A 20,383-nucleotide genomic window follows, 5' to 3' on the forward strand; every position below is an offset into this window, starting at 1 on the left:
TCCCAGACTGCTGAGGGAGGCAAGGGAGATCAGACCCAAATTTTTAATTCCTCTCTGGCCACGGGGGAGGTGCCAGAGGACTGGAGAACAGCTAATGTGGTTCCGCTATTTAAGAAGGGTTGTAGAGATAAGCCAGGGAACTACAAGCCAGTGAGTCTCACGTCAGTGGTAGGGAAACTATTGGAGGAAATTCTGAAGGAGAGTATCCATCTCCACTTGGAGAGGCAAGGTTTGATCAGGGATAGTCAGCATGGCTTTGTCAGAGGGAGGTCATGCCTAACAGATTTGATTAATTTTTTTGAGGAGGTGACCAGGTGTGTAGATGAGGGTAGTTGATGTAGTTTATATGGATTTCAGCAAAGCCTTTGACAAGGTCCCACATGGGAGACTTATAAAGAAGGCAAATGCACATGGGATACAGAGTAATTTGATAAGGTGGATTCAAAATTGGCTTAGTCGTAGGAGGCAGAGGGTGATGACAGAAGGATGCTTTATTGACTGGAAACCCGTGTCCAGTGGCGTACCACAGGGATCTATGCTCGGTCCCCTATTATTTGTCATTTATATAAACGACATAAATGGCTATGTGGGGCTTAGGATTAGTAAGTTTGCGGATGACACAAAGATTGGCTGAGTGGTTAACAGTGAGGTTGAGTGTCTTGGGCTACAGGAAGATATAGATGGGATGGCCAAATGGGCAGATAAGTGGCAGATGGAATTTAACCCTGAAAAGTGTGAGGTGATGCACTTTGGAAGGAGTAATTTGACAAGGAAGTTTTCAATGAATGGCATGACACTAGGAAATTCTGAGGAACAAAGGGACCTTGGCGTGTGTGTACATAGATCTCTGAAGGCAGAGGGGCATGTTAGTGGGGTGGTGAAAAAGGCATATGAGATACTTGCCTTTATCAATTGAGGCATAGATTACAAAAGTAGGGAGATTATGTTGGAGTTGTATAGAACCTTGGTGAGGCCACAGCTGGAGTACTGTGTGTAGTTCTGTTTGCCACATTATAGGAAGGATGTGATTGCACTGGAGGGGGTGCAGAGGAGGTTCACGAGGATGTTGCCTGGGATGAAACATTTAAGTTATGAAGAGAGGTTGGGTAGACTTGGGTTGTTTTCGTTGGAGCAGAGAAGACTGAGGGGCGACCTGATCGAGGTGTACAAGACTATGAGGGGCATGGACAGGGTGGATAGGGAGCAGCTGTTCCCCTTAGTTGAAGGGTCAGTCACAAGGGGGCATAAGTTCAAGGTGAGGGGCAGGAGGTTTAGGGGGGATGTGAGGAAAAACCAGAGGGTGTTGACGGTCCGGAATGCACTGCCTGGGAGGGTGGTGGAGGTGGGTTGCCTTACATCCTTTAAAAAGTACCTGAATGAGCACTTCGCACGTCATAACATTCAAGGCTATGGGCCAAGTACTGCTAAATGGGATTAGGTAGGCAGGTCAGTTGTTTCTCATGTGTCGGTGCAGATTCGATAGGCCAAAGGGCCTCTTCTGCACTGTGATTCTGTGATTCTTACCTACTACTTACCAGTCATTCCTTTCCTTTGTAGCATCTACTGCCACACTTCGTACTTTGGTTGACTTGTGCTAGGTATTCCCCGCCTTGTCAAGGAATCAATTCACCAAAGGTACAAGGCACATGATACTTGCAATGCAATTTCCTTGTGTAGATAGTTGAATCTCCGTTCTACAACTATATGTGGGTTGTACCAGAGCTTCATAAGTCGTGATTTTAAGGCTTCAACCTGAAATGTGCAATAACCAATCAATAATTGGTCATTGCGTTCAAAACTCATAGAGCTAGGCCAATGAAGTGTAAAATTAGGAAATGCTTTTTCATACAAATGGTAGTAGAAATCTGGAACTCTCTCCGCATAAAACTGGATGCTGACTCATTTGGAACTTTAAAGACTAAGATCCATAGATTTCTGTTAGGCAAGAGTATGAAGAGATATAGAGCAAAGGCAGACAAATGGATTTGAGATGGAGATTAAACATGAATGAATTGAATGGCAGAGCAGCCCCATGTGGCTGGATGGCCTACTCCTGTTCCCAATGTTTGTACATCCCTATGATGTCTTTTTAATGTTACTGATAATGAATTTGTTCAGTTAGGCCTAGCTCAAATCTGCTCAACACCATTGAGAAATGACTAGCCCAGCCATGTGATCAGATATTGCAACATGGCAAGTTTTAATTGAATGTTCTTGCCCCACCCCCCCCTTAATGAGCTCAATCAATCTTTTTCATGTCTGCTTCCAATGCTCATCTGCAACCAATGTTGGAAATTCATCCAGAACAAATGATTGATTTGACAAATGCAACGTAACTGCTTTCAAGTCTTGTGGATCATTGGAAACATTACAAAAATCAAAAACTTAAACTCAATTAAGTCATGCCACATTTTGATTTTAGTGCCTGAATTAAATATCTCTTCCCTTTGCTCTTTGGAAGTGATGACCATGAAGGCAATATTCGCATCACAGGGGTCTTAGAAAATCCAGTTTATGTGCTAACTGTGAGTTACTAAAGTTTGGGAGAGTATTGGTTTGCTCATGATTTTACTGTTTTCGTTGTGTTAAACAAGGATTTTCCATTTTTAACACATTAGAATTATAGAAGCATACAGCACAGAAAGAGCCTATTCATCCAATTAATTTCAGACCCTATATCCTTGTAAATATTTTTTCTTCAATTCTCTTTCAATATTACTATAGAATCTGTTTCCGCCATTCTCTCAGGCATTGAATTCCAGATCATAACAACTCGTGCAAATATAAATGTTCTTGCATGTCGCTTCTGGTTATTTTGCCAATCACCTTAAGTCTTAGTCCTTTGATTATCACTCCTCCGGCCACTTGAAACAGTTTATCCTTATTTTCTCCACCAGAGAACATTCACGATTTTGAACACCTCTATTGATTCTCCTATCATCCCCAGCTTCTCCAATCTCTCCACAAAACTGAAGATCCTCATGACAGCAAATGAGGAAAGATTAGCTGAACACTGCCATTAAGAGCAAGTCAATCATCTAAAAAAACACTGAAGACACAACACTAGCTGATTGCTCATCAGGTTGTTGTGGGAGAGGTGCTGGCATAGTGGTATTGTCACTGGACTAGTATTCCAGAGACCTGGGGTCATGCTCTGGGGACCTGGGTTTGAATCCCACCAAGGTAGATGATGAAATTTGAACCCAATAAAATTCTGGAATTAAAAGTCTGATGATGATGTCAATAAAACCCATCTGGTTTACTAATGCCGTTTAGGGAAGGAAATCTGTAGGTTTACATGTGACCCCAGCCCCACAGCAATGTGATTGACTCTTAAATGCCCTCTGAATAAGGGCAATTAGGGATGGGCAATAAATGCTGGCCTAGCTAGCAATTCCCACATCCCATGAAAAAAAAATTGTTGTTATTGTCTGAGGGGGAAAAAGTACTTTCACAGACCAGGAGATGCAAACACTTCTGCTCCAATTCGGCAAGAAAATATACATTACTGATGTATATTCCCCTGTGGAACTGCTTGATGCATCAGGTATAGTGTGGGGGAGGTAAGAAAGTTGTTTAAACAGACAATACCAGTCACCACAGTCATGGAAGATGCTGACTCACATTCATGCATTTGTCATGCAAGGTCCAAGATGACCAGAGCATCCCTGTAGGTTGATAGTGAATTCTTATAACATCAACCGAAAATGCTGGAAATGTTCAACAGATTAGGCAGTGTGTGGAGAGAGATGTTGACCTTAGGAACTGGAAAAAGTTTGCGATGTAACAGGTTTTAAGCAAACACAGAAGGGAAAGGGGGGACGGGAGGAAAGAACAAAAAGGAAGGTCTGTGATAGGGTGGAAGGCAGGAATGATTAAATGAGAATAGGGCTGATGACACAAGGCAAAAGAGGGGTGGTAATGGGAAACTGAAAGAAACAAAAGATGGGTCTAGAAGAGATGTGAAGGGCAGAATCATTACCAGCAACTGTCTACACTGACTCCCACACGATACTTGGGCTAAACCCCACCCCATGCTCCCAGTTTCTCTCTTTCTGTCTCATCTTGTCTGGTAATGCCAGATTCCATAACAGTGCTTCTGAAATGTCTTCCTTTGACCTCAACCAAGGATTCCCTTCCACCATGGTTGACAGGGCCCTTGATTGTGTCAATCTTATTTTCCTCACTTCTTCTCCCTCCCAGAACCAGGACAGGGTTCCCCTTAACCTCACCTTCTACCCTACAATCCTCCAAATTGAACAGATCCTCCTCCACTGTATCTAATACCTCCAGAATGATGGCACCATCGAACATGTCTTCTCCTCCCCTCCCCTTTCAATATTTCAAAGAGACTGTTCCCTCTGCAATACCCTGGTCCACTTTTCCATCACCTCCAACACCCACTTCATTTTCCTTTGCATATGCAGTAGATATAATACCCGTCCTTTCACTTCCTCTGCTTCCCACTCTCCAGGGGTCCTTCCTGGTGAAATAGTAATCTACTTTATTTCATTCAATTTGGCCAAAGTACTGCAGATGCTGGAAGCCTGAAATATAACCAGAAAATGGGCCCAGAGGAGGTGTAAATGTCAATAGCAGAATCAGAATCATTACCTACTCACTACTCATAATATGGTTTCCTCTCCATTGGGGAAGCCAAATACAGATTGAATGTTCACTTTGCTGACAACGCCTGTTCAGTCTGTGAGCATAATCCCGAGGCTTATGATTTTAATTCTTCGTTGCACTCCCACTCTGAACTCTCTGCCCTTGGCCAACTTCACTGTTCCAATGAAGCTCACAGATGTTCTGGGAGCAGCACCTCATCCTCAGTTAGGCATTTTATAACTTTCCAGATTCAACATTGAGTTCAACAATTTTGGATCATAACAAATGTTCCCACTTTCTCGCGTAACAGGTAATGATTCTGATTCTGCTGTTGCCATTTACACCTCCTCTGGGCCCATTTTCTGGTTATATTTCAGGCTTCCAGCATTTGCAGTAGTTTGCCTTTGTATTAGTGGAGCCCTGTAGCCAGACAATACATGTACTCTTTCCAGAAATAAAGGAGCAATAGATTTGGTGTTACATATCTGAAACAAAGATCAAACATTTAGGGATGGCACAATGTCATCTCAAACTATCAACATTCATGTAATATATTATAGAGGGAATATATGCGCTTTGTACACTGTGTCACATTACTAGTCTTTAATTACAACATAGCGGGGGCACTGTGTAAAAATTGAGGGAAGTGGTTAACTTGACAACCCTGGTATTCTATCTGGCCTGCTCTGCAAGACTTTTTGAAACTGTTTGCATTGTTTTGTAACTGTGCAAAATCTGATGGAGATTAACAATTTCCAACTCTGGTTAAGGATTGCATTAAAATGTTTCTTTCTCATTAACAGGTATGCCATGATGATGGGTGACATAGTGGATGAGGACAGTATATCTCTGTCATCTCTGCTCCTATTCATTCTCCTCCACAATATCAAGTGACACAGTGCACTGAAAGCAAGCCCATTGCTGTGAGCTACCTGACTACACAAACTCAGAATCACAGAATCTTAACGGCACAGAAAGGAGGCCATTCGGCCCATCATGTCTGAACCAGCTCTCCAATGAGCATTATGACCTAGTGCCATTGCCCTGTCTTTTCCCTGTACCCCCGCACCCTGTTTCTATTCAAATAATCATCTAATGCCCTCTTGAATGCCTGGAAGGGGAGAAGGTGTTTCCCATGTTTTTAGGAGTTAGCTGTGTGTGTGATTTTTCTTTTTGGTTCTTAGTAAGCTGTCTTTGAAGCACCTACAATCTGTGACATGTGTCTTTCTAGGAAAGGTATGATCCCAACAAGTGGAAATGGGGGAAAATAATTGGAAAGTAGAGATATGTAACATTTGCTCTGAGTAAAACTGCACAGGAACTCTGTAATACAACAAACATAACTTAAAGCTGGATCAACAGCAAATAGATTGTTTGCCCATCTTGTTGCAGTTTAGGCTTCTCTGTATTGGCAGTAATAGAGAAGGATTAGTGCAATGCAAGAGAGATTGAAAATATTGCTGGAGCGGATGGTCCTGTAAATATTCAGCTCTCTTTTAACTTGGCCCACTAATAATGGTGAAGCCTACTGTTCAAGCAATGCAACCATTGCAGCATGATCTTTTCCCCACCGCAATATATGGACTTACCTAATGGCCTTCACCCAACATATACATTTCCCATCTCGCTATTCCAATAGAGTCTTCAGAAACATCTGTACTTTAGGCATTGATTGCATTGCAATGTGTTTAAGATTATTCCTCTGGGAAGGTTGAAGTACACATTTTAGCTGGAGTCTGATTGCATGTGAACATACGAATTAGGAGCAGAGGTAGGCCATTCAGCTCCTAGAGCCTGTTCCACGAATCAATGAGATCATGGCTGATCTGATTGTGACCTCAACTCCACATCCCATCTACCTCCGATAACCTTTGACTCCCTTGTTAATCAAGAATCTATCTACATCTGCCTTAAAATTATTCAATGGCCTAGCCTCCATTGTTTTCCGGGGAAGAGTTTTCCAAAGACTCACAACCCTCTGAAAGAAAACATTTCTCCTGATCTCTATCTTAAATAAGAGACCCCTTATTTTTAAACTGTGTTCCCAAGCTCTGGTCTCTCCCCTGAGGGGAAACATTATTTCAGCATCCAGCCTGTCAAGTCCCCTCAGGATCTTATGCGTTTTAATAAGATCACCTTTCATTCTTCTTAACTCCAATGGATACAGATGCAGCCTGTCCATCCTTTCCTCACAAGATAAACCACCCCCCATCCCCTGTCATGAAGCTATTAATGTATATAATATTATTGGAAAATATTTTTCTTTTAGTCTGTGGGTGTGTCTTAATTGGATTAAAGCCAGCTAGTCTGGATGCTTTGATGTGTACTAGTTTTGAGAAGTAAGAAAGGTAGCATGCATTTGCATTTTTTGAATAGAGCATTGAAGAAGTGGGGTGAAAACTACCACCTAGCTGGCAGATACCAAGCAATATGTTTATACTACTAATAAAATTGGTACTATGAAAGGGGTTTTATTGTAAAAGGTGGAGTTCAAAAAGGCTGGTGATACACTGAGAATTTACATTCAATGACCGGTGCTAGGTATAACTTCAGCAGTGTTGTGTGTGCAGGGCAGAGGCAATGTGAGATCAAAAGGCAGCTGTAAGCCTCCAACTGTCTCCACAGGAACCAAAGTGAAAAGAACCTAATTTTGAATTCATAAGATAAGAATGCTTTGCCTGGTGTTTGGTTAAGTCTATGGGTTGCTGTTGCCTTATTGGAGATTAGTTTGGGAATTTGTTAAAAGTTATGATAGTAGTAATTTGTAGCCATGTGTATATTTATTTTATAAAAACAAAAAGCTACTGCGGATGCTGGAAATCCAAAACAAAAACAGAATTACCTGGAAAAACTCAGCAGGTCTGGCAGCATCGGTGGAGAAGAAAAGAGTCGACGTTTCGAGTCCATATGACCCTTCAACAGAACTGTTGAAGAGTTCTGTTGAAGGGTCATGTGGACTCGAAACGTCGACTCTTTTCTTCTCCACCGATGCTGCCAGACCTGCTGAGTTTTTCCAGGTAAAACTGTTTTTGTGTTGTATATTTATTTTAACCTGTATAAATTAATAAAATGTTTCATTTAGTTTAATGTAAAACCTCGAGAACTGGTGGTCTGATTCCTGAATTTAGAGTCGCATCTCAAACATAACACTTAAAATTATAGGTTATGACAGTTGTTTAAAGTTTCCCTCTGGGATTTTCAAATAACTCAGTTTTTATCAACTGCATCGGTCATAACAACCCCATTGTCAGGTATCAGTAAAGTGAACCTTCTCTGATTGCACCAAAACAAAATACCTCATTTGTGATGCACAGCCTTTAATCAGCTCAAACTCTCAGAAGCACAGCTGACATGGCTTCTGAGGTTGTGTGTTATTTTATGCATTTACAATTATCAACCTTGTGAAGAATGCATTCTCAGTACAGTAAAACCTGACCTATCTGTAACAAACTGCCTTTGGGATTGAAACTCAGGAAACTTTAATAAAAATGGTGCTTCTACTAAATATTTAGGTTGGAATAATATATTTTCAACTTCTATTGTGTGACAGTGTGTAATAACTTTCTATTACGAATGGGTTTCTTACCTGAAACAGATAACTTTATTTACAGAACTCTTGAAGAAGCTACACGCTTGAAACAGGTCCACAACTGGAAAAAAAATCGGCTCCAAAGATTACCTGCTCATAGCGCTGATTTGTCAGTTTGATACGTGACCCCTAAAACAGTAGGAATGGTTTTACCCACAGCCACTATACTTCTTCCCCTTTATTTGTTTACTTTTCTTATTTACAAGAATATCTTAATCCATAACATATACACAGGTCATGCGATCATAGATTAATTCTCTGAGGTGGTTTTCTAAATCGATTAGAGCAACGTAGCTCTACGATTTGAGATTCTCCTGCTGGATCGACATGATCAGGAACTGCAGCATCAGGGACATCCTTAGACAATGGCAGTTCAGAATTATTTAATTCAACAGAGACATAAGATATGTTTATTTTAGGTTAATCTATCATCTCAGGGGTTAAAAGTTCAACATCAATTACAGGTGGAATAACTGATTGTTGGAATGTCTCTCTACTCCTTAGATGACCCATATGTTTTCAAACAATCCTGTCTTCACTTCCACTTGGTATGACAAAGGTCCCGTTTCAGAGACAATTATACCATGAACCCAACTAGGTCTATTTCCAAAATTCCTCACGAAAACTATGTCTCCTACAGTGAATTTCTGAGTTTTACCGTGAACATCGTGATTCAATTTTTGATTATTCTGATTCTTCTCCATATTCTCTTCTAAGCTTGGAAACACCAGACTTAGCCTTGTACAAAGGCGGTGTTTCATCAACAATTCAGACAGTGTAGTACCCATAGTTGTGTGAGGCATTGTTCGGTAATTGAGGAGAAAATGGGAAAGTCGAATTTCAATAGTACCTTTTCATAATCTCTTCATTCCTGATTTGAAGGTTTGAATAACTCTCTCAGCTAAACCATTTGATGAGGGATGGTATGGTGCTGTTTTGATATGTTTGATTCCATTCTGATTCATGAAGTTTTTAAACTCTGCACTGGTAAGAACAGTACCATTATCTGAAACGATGACTTCAGGTAGGCCAAAAGTGCTAAAACAATTATGAATCTTTTCAATGGTTGCACTTGATGTCAGTGATCTTGCTTCATACACGTCCATCAATTTAGAATGTGCATTGATAATCAACAGAAACATTGTACCTAAGAATGGCCCTACATAGTCAACATGCAGTCTTACCCAACGTCGGCCAGGCCACTCCCAAAGATATAGGGAGACTGCAGCATGCAACTTTTGCAGTTGCTAGCATTGCGGACAGCATTTTACCATACTCTCAATACCGCCTTCAATTCCTGGCCAGCAGGCGTAACTCTGAGCTAGCATCTTTATTTTCAAAATACCAGGATGCGCACTGTGAAGTTCTACTAACAACAGTTAGTAGAACGGTTCCTCGGGAAGGGCCGACCACTCTTGATCTCCGTAATAAGTTTCCATCCTGAACACTCAAATCCGTTTCTCAAGCATGGAATAGTCTCATCTGCTTGGACATTGGTAAATTGGCCACCCTTGCAATACCATGGGGAGAATTTTCCCCCCATTGGGAGGGACGTTGAAGAGCGGGCGTGCGGAAGCGCACCTCTGATTGGCACCCCTAATTGGGGGCACACTGCCATTTTACGTGGGCGGGCCAATTAAGGCCCACTCAGCATGACGTCCGCATGAAAGCGCTAGGCGCTCCCTGTGCGGATGGGGGGTGTGGTGGGGGGCGGAATCTCTAAATGTGAGAGTGCGCTCTTTCGCACATACGCACAAAAGAGCGCACTCATCTCCCTGAGGCTAAGTGCTGCCTCAGGGAGATCAGCTGCACATTGAAAAATATTAAAAATAGAAAAAAAAAATCACTGACATGTCCCCTCATGTAACACTGTCACATGAGTTGAGACATGTCCATAACTTTTAAAAACACTTCAATTAAATTTTATAAAACCTATGTGATGAGGTTTCATGCTATTTCTAATGCCTGCCAGGGCTCCTGGCCTACCTGCCAACTTTTAGGTTGGACGGGCAGGTCCATTAATTACTTTAATGACTCTGTCAATGGTCTCAATTGGCCATTGACAGGTCAGCGGGCGCACAGCTGATTTTGCTGAACCCCCACCTACCTACATTTAAACGGGGCGGGGTGATGTCGGGAGTTTCGCCCGATGTCACCGTGTGTCATTTTGCACATCAGTGAGTGGGCCTCGCCCCCCTCCTCATTCGCCGACAGGAAAATCCTGGCCCATGTTTTAGACTCTTGATAAAATTGGGTCTTGGTCCAACTTTTAAGCTGCTTCGTGCATACTGGTGAAGAATCCAAGAAATTCAACTCAAGTACAACTTCTTGTGGTACAGGAGTATATCTAATGCTCTTTGTTTTAGCTGCTTGAGCTTCCATGCCAGATTAGCCTTTTCTATTCCCATTTCCTTCTTTTCCTTTTCTGTTTGCCACCGAGTTATGCCTTGTCTCCCATTTAGGCTTCACAAACAGCCAAGTTGCTTCCTGGTGAAATCTTGATTTGTTTCGGTTCAGTGGTTGAACTACTCATGGCTTAATTTTCCACTCGCATCTTGGGAAGTTCTACAACTCTCCCTTTCAATGTACTTTTTGCTTCATGCAGCTGATTCTTCAGCTGTTCAGTTCCTTCCTTGTATCTCTTGGCTTCCTCCTGGAATATAGGACAATGTTAAGTCTTCTCTGCCAACTGTTTCTTCAGATTGTTCAGAGTGACACTAAGTTGATACTGTTTCTCTTCAAGATTTTCCAGAGGAACCAGCCTTGGCCTGAGGGATCCTTGCATCATGTGAATGTCCTTCAGTTCAGCTGTCTCATTCCAAAATACACTATCATTTCCTTTATGAAGTCAGGATCTCTTCCTGTTCTAACTTGAAAAATTTCAGACCAGTTGAGCTGAACTTTTTGCAATGGGTCTTGGCCTAAGAGATTAGGTTCTTCACCTGTTACAGGATCACTGGAAGCTGGGCTGTCTGTTGCCTATAGTGCACAGGTACAGTAGTGATGCCTTTCACCTGTATTGCCTCTCCAGTGTACGTCTTTATCTGAGCTGTGGTTTGCTCCAGATTCAGTGGCTGGGTACCTTCACTTATGTACTTAAATGTGTGTTCTCCCACCACTGTGGTTGAGACTCCCATGTCCACCTCCATGACCACAGGCTTCCCATTCACTTGAAGGGTGACGGTGATTGGTTCAGATTTTACTGCTTTGACATTTTATAGGGAATAGATATCAGTATCAGCAGCTTCTGTTTCAGTTATATTGTGCACTTCAATCATCTTGGCTTGCTTCCTGATTGGCGGTTTCAATTTTGCCCTGCATTGATTTATTACATGCCCTTTTTTGTGACAGTACTGGCATTCTGCCTCTTTAAATTTGTAGGTTTCCGGTACATGGTTACACCCACATCGGTAACAAATTAATTTCTGAATCACTGGTGAGATGCTTCCACTATGCCATTTCATTTTTTGAGCAGTAGAGACTGTCTCCCGCTTCGTGGTTGTCTCTCTGGTTTTCGCGCCACGCCCAGCGGCAGGTTCCTGCCCCAACTGAAAAATGGCGCCATGTTGCACACTCTGTAAAGCCTGCAAGTCCCTCTCACCACTCTCCTTTGCTAGTGTTAATTCCATGGCGCGGTTCAGATCAATGTTAACTTCTGCAAGTAAAAGGCGTTGTCATGTACGCTGCAAACCAAATGATCTCGCAATATGTCATTGAGTGTATCTCTGAAGTCGCAGTGCTCAGTCAACTGTCTCAACCTCATGATATACGTTGCACTTGACTCACCTGGGGACCTTACTCTGGAGTTGAACTTAAATCACTGCATAATTACCGATGGCTTTGACTGAAACTGTGCTTTCATGATGTCTACCAGCTCATTAAAGATTTACCATTGGACACGTTCGGGGCCATCAGACTATGGATGAGGTTATATATCTGGCTCTTGCAGACACTTAAAAGTGCCTTCTGCTTCTCTTCCACTGTTATTTCATTCGCCACGAAATAAAAACTCAGGCGCTCTAATACTGGTTCCAGTCCTCCATGGATGAGTCATAAGGGTCGATACTGCCAAAGAGTGGCACGACTGGTGAATATACTTTTCTTTCTTCCCTTAAGAATTGATGTACTCACATTCACGAGGTGAGGTGCAGCATCGGAGCTATTCCATCCTCGTCGCCAGATGTAATAACTTTGTATTACGTACTGGTTTCTTACTTGAAACAAATAACTTTATTTACAGAGCTCTTGAAGAAACTGCATGCCTGAAACAGGTTCACAACTAGAAAAAAAATCAGCCATAAGATTACCCGCGCTTAGGACTGGTTCATCAGTACAATCACGTGACCCCTAAAACAGTAGGAATGGTTTTACCCACAATCACTACACAATGATACTTTTTATGCAGGGGATCTTGAAGAATGAGGAATCTCCTAGTCAAACTGAGGCAGTAAGGGGAATAGTGATAACTATTTTTGCTTCGGTTTCAGAGCCTGGAAAATATCTACTATTTCTGAAGCCTTGAACAAACCTGGATACATTCCCAACTGTTGTACTGTCAGAAAAAGCAGACACAGCTCAACTCTACAATAGCAGGACTCACAATATTAGTGATTGGATACCAATTTCTCCAAACTGTGCAACTCACCAAAACCAGAAGCATCTGGTTAGCATATGGAAGCATCGGCCTACCTGTGTTTTGAGTTTCTGGACTCAGGCATAGCATCCTCTGTGGAAGACTATTCATGGACAACAGGAGATAAAGTAGGTAATACACGGGTAGATTCAGTGGAACTAAGACCTGAATGCTGCTCAGACACTTAAAACGCAATTGATTCTTCTAAAGAGACAACAGAGGTTTCATAAGATGCATCCATCAGCAGGAAAGATGAATCATTCTCTAGGATTTCAACCTCCAGGAGATCACTCAGTTCTGCAAGGGTTTCTCCTTCATCACTCTCTAGGAAGCGCCAATTCAGGTCCAACAGGTCTTCCTGGGGATAGTCACCATCTGCTGCAGTGCCTTTTGTATCCGCCACCTCTGGCTTTACTTTATGAAGAACTGAGAGATTCATCATTTCAATCTTTGCCCTGGGCCTCGTAGGTGGTGTCTCTGTGAAAGAAAGGGACTTACTGCTGAGAGTATAAATCTCCTCAGTCTCTAAAAGCTAAATTTCCACTGCTTCTAAATAAAAGGTTGAAGATTGGTGCATGAAAGACAATGGGTGGAATAATACGGCGTTTGGGGGGGTGGGTGAGGAGAGGCGGACGGCATGAACCTGCGGAAGGAAAACCGACATGGAGCTGACATGCTCCACGCCCATGCGTCCTGCAGCGATAAAGTACTGTGGGGGGAGGGGGTGCTTATCGAGTGCCAAGTGGGACTTCTGCCCCTCACTGGGGGTGGGGGGAAGTCCCGCCCTCTACAGCTGCCAGTTAATCCGATTGGCTGGCAGTTCCATCAGTCCCAGCAGTGCCAAGGGTGCATCTGTGGCTGCTGCCAGGATTGCAGGAGAAGAAGGAAGAAGGCCCATGGATCCTCGGAACCAGGTAAGTCCGGGATCTTGGGTAGGGACGGTTTGGGTAGGTCAGGGAAGGGAGTGGGGTGGGAGGGGGGAGTGGTTGGGTTTAAGGGAGAGAGTGGGTATGAAGGAAGGTTGGGCATTCAACAGTTTTATGGTGCGGGCAGCATCTTGTCAGGGTCAATTGGCTTGACAACAAACCTAGACTTCTTAACAGCTATGACTAACAGCATTTCAGGATTATCATAATCTAAATGTTAACTAAGACATAAATTTAAAATATTTGGCAGAAGGATTAGAGGGGAGTTGAGGAGAAACATTTTCACACAGAAAATAATGGGAGTCTGGAACTCATGTCCTGAAAGGAAGGTACAGGCAGAAACCCTCACCACATTTAAAAAAAACACTTGGATATATACTTTAGGTGCCGTAACCTACAGGAAAGTGGGAATGGGCTGGATAGCTCTTTCTCGGCCGACACGGATATGATGGGCCAAACAAAGCTCTTCTGTGCTGTAAACATCTATGACTCTATAACCAGAAACCTCCTCAAATTGCTTCTCAGATGACTAACATTTTGACATGTCTGTAAGCTCATGGTTCATGTTACAACATAATGGAAGATATTCCTGGCAGTGAGATAAGGAGCTATGCTTCAGGAAGCTGAAATCAGAAGCTGCTGAGGAAACGAGGTAGGGGATGCTGGGTGCAAGCAGCCTTAGTCGGAACAATTCTCTCAATAGTAGGATTAAAAATCCCTTTCAAGGGAGCTGTTCATAACAGTAGCTTAGGACAGGGTTACACATTTATTTACTCTTCTCTGCTCTCAAGAGATTTGAATCCCCAGCTCTTTCGTGAAATATTGTCAAAGGAGCGGTTTCTCTGATGTATTAGACAACACAGAGCCAGAATCTGAAATCACTCATTGGCTGTCATCTCCAAACTTCCCATTTACTCATTGGCCATCATCTCTGACCCTCCTCATTGAGTTGATGGTGCAAACATTTTTCCAAGAATAATTTATAGCTCCTTTCTGGCAAAGGATGTGCAAAATCACACTGCTGTAGGAGACATCAAGAGCAGCTCGCAATATGCACCATCGTCAAGAAATATTGCTAGCTGTATCCGTTCAAGGTCAAAGTAGTCCTTTTAAAATGCCAAACTACAAATAGAAATGAAAAAAGATCATTATACTTCCACACGCTTTCAAAAAGCAAAATATAAACAACAGCTAATCAAAACAGGCAATCAGGAAGTCAAAATCTGGCTTGAAGTAAAGGTTGTAGATTAGAGTATAAAACATGGACCTAAGGGCTCGATATAGCAGCCGACATGTGCATGCTCATTCCACGGGGGAAGTGCGTCACCCAGAATATTGGATTGAGCTTCTCCAAAAGAGTGTATGCCAAAAGATTTAAATGGATTCATTTTCATATCTAAATAAGCACCCTGCATTTTTATTGGACTCCTTCATGACATTGGTCTGCCCTAGCACATGGCTCACCACATGATAAACTCACCTGGCAAATCATGTCACCGACAGCCAACAAAGACCCTGCATTACTTATGGGGCTTGTCCAACCCCCACAGTTTAGTTGCTGGTTTGTCTTCTCAGCTGGGCCTTTTGTACGGGCATTTTCTTCTTTTTTATTCATTCATGGGATGTGAGTGTCGCTGACTAGGCCAGCATTTATTGTCCATCCTAGTTGCCCTTGAGAAGGTGGTGCTGAGCTGCTGTCTTGAACCACTGTGGACCATGTGGTGTAGATACACCCAGAATGCTGTTAGGGAGTGAGTTCCAGGATTTTGACCCAGCGACAGTGAAGGAATGGTGACATATTTGCTCTGGTGATACATCTGTGCTCAGCAACTGAATTCTGCCTTCTGTTGACAACTTGGTGCTGGTACTGGACAACTTTTATCCACCATCATAACAGCATGATTGAAGTCACGGGTAGGCTGGTGTGGCCACCAAGTTGATCACTGTTTTTTCCCTTTGAAAGTAATCTTCTGAGTGTTCTTTCGACCTATTTTCTGCCTTCAACAACCGCTTTCTGAACTGCTAAGAAGCTTCTGCCTTCGAAACAGTTTCACTGCAGTCACATGTGGTCTGGTAGGTTTAGAGTATAAGCAAAAAAGGGCATGAGAAAAGCAGGAGCAGCTGGGAGGTGAGGGAGAAGGAGGACATGAGAACATAGAGGAGAAACGTGCTAGATACCTGCACTTCGCCAAGAAGGTTGACATCCCTGTATAGAATTAAAGAATCTTACAACACATAAGGCGACCATTTACCTGTGATGGCTCTACTTTTAAATGTTCCAGTTAAAACTGCTTCCACCATCCTTTCAGGTAGTACATTCCAGGTTATAACATTTCACTGAGTAAATAAATATTTTCTCCTCATCTTTCCCCTGACTTTTTGTCACTTTTCTTAAATCTGTGGTCTGGATTTTACAGCCCCATGCTGACGTGTTTGACAGTGAGGAGGCTCGTAAAATGTAGCGCGTGGCCTGTCTGATGCCTTCCTGCCCACCCCAAAACTGTCTCCCACTTTACTGGGCGGAGAAGCAGTGGTGCCTATTGAAGCCCTAAAGTGGCCAATTAATGGCCACTTCAGTGCCTCACCCCACTTATGCTGCTATTTTACCCATGGCAGAGGGAGGCCTATGCCAAGCAGCTAGCCTGACAGCTTTTACTGGGCGAGCTAATGCTGAGAGATGGGGGAAGGGGACCTCCTTTGAGGGTCCCCTGTGCCCATCAGAAGCAATCCCCTAAAGTCATAACCCCCTTTCAACCATCCACCCTGGCCTTTCATACCCACCCTCCCACCCGTCTCAACCCCCTTGCCGGGTCTACCTGAAGTCTGGCCTCCATAAGCTCCTTTTCTTCGAGGACTGGCTATAGTACCAGCAGTGGCCACCATTGGAACCGGGCGCTGCTGGGACTACAGAGCTACCAGCCAATCGGATTGGTTGGCAACTCTCTAAGGAGAGGATTCCTACCCAGATAGAGGTGGAAGTCTCGCCCTGAGCTAATTAACACCCAGCTGAGAATAAATTGCTGCAGGGCAGCCGGCTTTTTGCTGGCTGAGCTCCCAGCTAATTTTTAGTCATGTGGGTGGTTGGTGCGGGGAATACAGTGCAGTAAAATCCAGCCCTGCGTCTTCTAGTTATCAAGTCTTCTGCCAATGAAAACAGTTTCTCTCTGGCTGCCTTACCAAAACAATTCATGATTTTAAATACATTTATTAAATCTCCCTTAACCTTATTTGCTTGAAGACAACAATCCCAACTTTTCTGGTCTCCTCATCTGCCATATGCCACATACTGCAGTCATAATACAGATGTCAAACCAGGGCATGGATAGCATGACCTGTGACTGTCAAGGTCATCATGGTTCTCAATTTATAGGGGACTTTGCAGCTCCTTCAAGACTGCCATGGATTACATCAGAATATCCCTCAGGTTGCTGGGCAGCACTGTTTTAGGGAGGCCACTGAGACTCCCTCTACCAGGAGATCGAGCCACACCGTATTCCTAATGAACAGTGAAGCTGGGTGAAAGAGCACTTGGCATCGTCCACATTGTTGGCTTCCCCAGAGTCCAAGGTGCTATAGGTTTCACCCATTTTGCCCTGCATGCTCCCCACCACCATTCTGGCATATTTCTCAATAGAAAGGGATTCCACTCCCAAAATGTTCAGCATGTTTGCAAGCACAGGGAGCACATCATCGAGATCTGAGCCAGTTTCCAGGTAGCAGACATCTTGCACCAGCCCTCTGCGCTGCCTTGATTCCAACCAGGCTATGGGCACCCATACTACATTTATTTAGATTTAATTCCAATGTGGTCATATATCAGCATAAATATTTTTACTCTGATGATGGCTATAAGTAGTTACAGATTTGTCTTGCTTGGAAGATCAGTATTGAAGCAATTTATTTACCTACTGTTGTGTCTTCTTGTTCCCAGAGGTTTGAAATAGTCACACTTTTAGGCTCAAAGTGCTGGGGCTTCATCAAATGTATTTCTTACAGCTCTCCGTGTGGCTGGTGGACTGATACTTTGGTGCTTAACTGGCATCTGCCTGCAGTGCTACAGTAAATGTGGCACCCTGGATGTTTATTTGCATATCAATCAGTTCCTAGCTCTTGATAAGTAATATACCAATATAACACCTACAGTCATTCTAAACACACCCTAAACTCTGTAATAATATTATAATCTTTAGCCTTGGCTTTCCTCCAACTAATAATCACAGCAATGCACTTGTGGAACAGAGCTGGAGGGACTAAAACCTCTCCCCCATTCCCCTCCCGCCAGCCCCACCATGACCCCACCCCCCACCCCTCTCCCTCCACCCGCCCCCTCGGATAATACCAGTGCTGCAAAGAAAAAAACGAACATTTTTTTATTTAAACAAAGAACAGGGCAGTCCAAATCTTGCAATGGTAACAATTTATTTCTAACTTCCATGGGGGTGACATTGGACCACCTGATACCTATTTCTCAAAGGCAAAATGGGACCGAAAAGTGCCATTTTGTGGGATTATATCTCATGTCCCAATGACACTGCAATATGTCCAATGCCATATTGTGTTGCCAATGTGTAGGTGCCACTGGAGGGTCCATGAAGCACGAGTTAGGCCCCTTGCCTATGCTAATGAGGGGCTTTACACCTGTTTCATGACTTCACTCTGAAATATAACAGGACTGAATGGAGCATGTGGCCGAACCTGTGGTCCTTAGAAGGATCTTTGATGGTCTTCAACCAAATGGTGAGTTTTTAAGTTTTGTAATCTGCGTGGATGAGAAGCCAGGAAGACCTTGAGTGTTTGTCCTGGCTGGCACCATAGCAACAATATGGCACATTGCCACCTACATATGCTCCCATACCCTCATCCCAGGGCCTAAATGAGGGCTGCTGCTGGTATCATATCCAGCCCAAACTGATATCCAGCAAACCAACGAGTTGCCTTTGAATGTCCAATTGGCATCTCCAACAGGTAGGCTTATCAGATAAGCCCAATTTGGGATGAGCTTTGGGTCTGTAAGAGCCTGACCTTGGACATAAGAATGGACTTAACCATTCTCTCCCCCTCTCCCCCTCTGTCTTTCAATACTTCCAAGGTGAAATTATTCTGGAGCACGTACCTTTGGGCATCCACTACATTAAAACAAAAACACACCATGGTGCATTGTCTTAAAGGTCAAATATGTGAGCTTGGATAAGGAACACAAATGGATACAATTGCTTGTTACAATGAATATACTACAATGTAAAGAGATAGAAGCATTCCTTTGTAATCTTTAGAGCTGAAACAGGCATCACTCTCCCACATATAACTGCAGTGATCACAGAGCTTGCTCATACTGCCTGCCAGTTAGTTGGTAGCAGCTAATCGCTCTGGTGATAATTTATACCACGAGACTGAGCTGAGTGCACCCCATTCAATACATCATGGCTCACAAGCTGTCACATAATTCATGCACTTGTTGAAAGGTTCAGGATTTTGCCTCTTTGATCACAAGCTTCATTGAAGCAGAGAATTCAGTTTTCTCCATTTTGTCCTCCTGCTGACCTAAGTTTCAGGTGAAACAGAAAGAAAATGTGATGTCTTTTTTTCATTAAAGCGTTACAAGCATTAAGCTTGTAGTGCTAGAAAGAGAAAGTGACCATTCAGCAAATTAAGAAACAAAAATGTCCGTAAATTAAATCATCTGGAGGAACAACTTAAATTCCACCAAATAAAATGTATCATTTCTTTAATAAAAAAGACATTAAATTGTCATCATAGACAACAAGAAAGAAAACATTAAGAATGAATAAGCTAGATTTTGTATAAATTTTGGGCTTCATTCCACTTCATCTGGCTCTTGCTTAAGGCACTTAACCCAGATTCTGAATTGCTAAATATTCCAAAAGAAGGGGCCATTGTTAAAGACCAGTTTTAACTCAGAGCATGAATAAGGTCTGTGTGTATGCATATGCGTGTGTCTGCGTGGTAAAGTCCCCATTATGTCAGCATGAGGATAGGACAATTTTAATTCTGGGCCTCATTTTTTTTATTCATTCATGGGATGTGGTCTTCGCTGGCTGAGTATTTACTGCTCATCCCTAATTGCCTTTGAGAAGGTGGTGGTGAGCTGCCTTCTTGAATAGTCCATGAGGTGTAGGTACATCCACAGTGCTGTTAGGGAGGGACTTCCAGGATTTTGACCTAGCGACAGTGAAGGAACGGCGATATATTCCCAAGTCAGGATGGTGAGTGACTTGGAGGGGAACTCCCAGTTGGTGGTGTTCCCATGTATCTGCTGCCCTTGTTCTTCTAGATGGTAGTGGTTGTGGGTTTGGAAGGTGCTGTCTAAGGAGCGTTGGTGAATTCCTGCAGTGCATCTTGTAAATGATGCACACTGCTACTACTGTGCGTCAGTGGTGGAGGGAGTAAATGTTTGTTGATGCCAATCAAGTGGACTGCTTTGTCCTGGATGGTGTCAGTCTTCTTGAGTGTTGAGGGAACTACACTCATCCTGGCAAGTGGGAGTGTTCCATCACACTCCTGACTTGTGCCTTGTAAATGGTGGACAGGGTTGGGGATCAGGAGGTCAATTATTCATTGCAGGATTCCTAGCCTCTGACCTGTTTTTGTAGCCACAGTATTTATATG

This window comes from Cetorhinus maximus, chromosome 12 (assembly GCF_964194155.1).
Source record: "Cetorhinus maximus chromosome 12, sCetMax3.hap1.1, whole genome shotgun sequence".
Taxonomy (NCBI): Eukaryota; Metazoa; Chordata; class Chondrichthyes; order Lamniformes; family Cetorhinidae; genus Cetorhinus; species Cetorhinus maximus.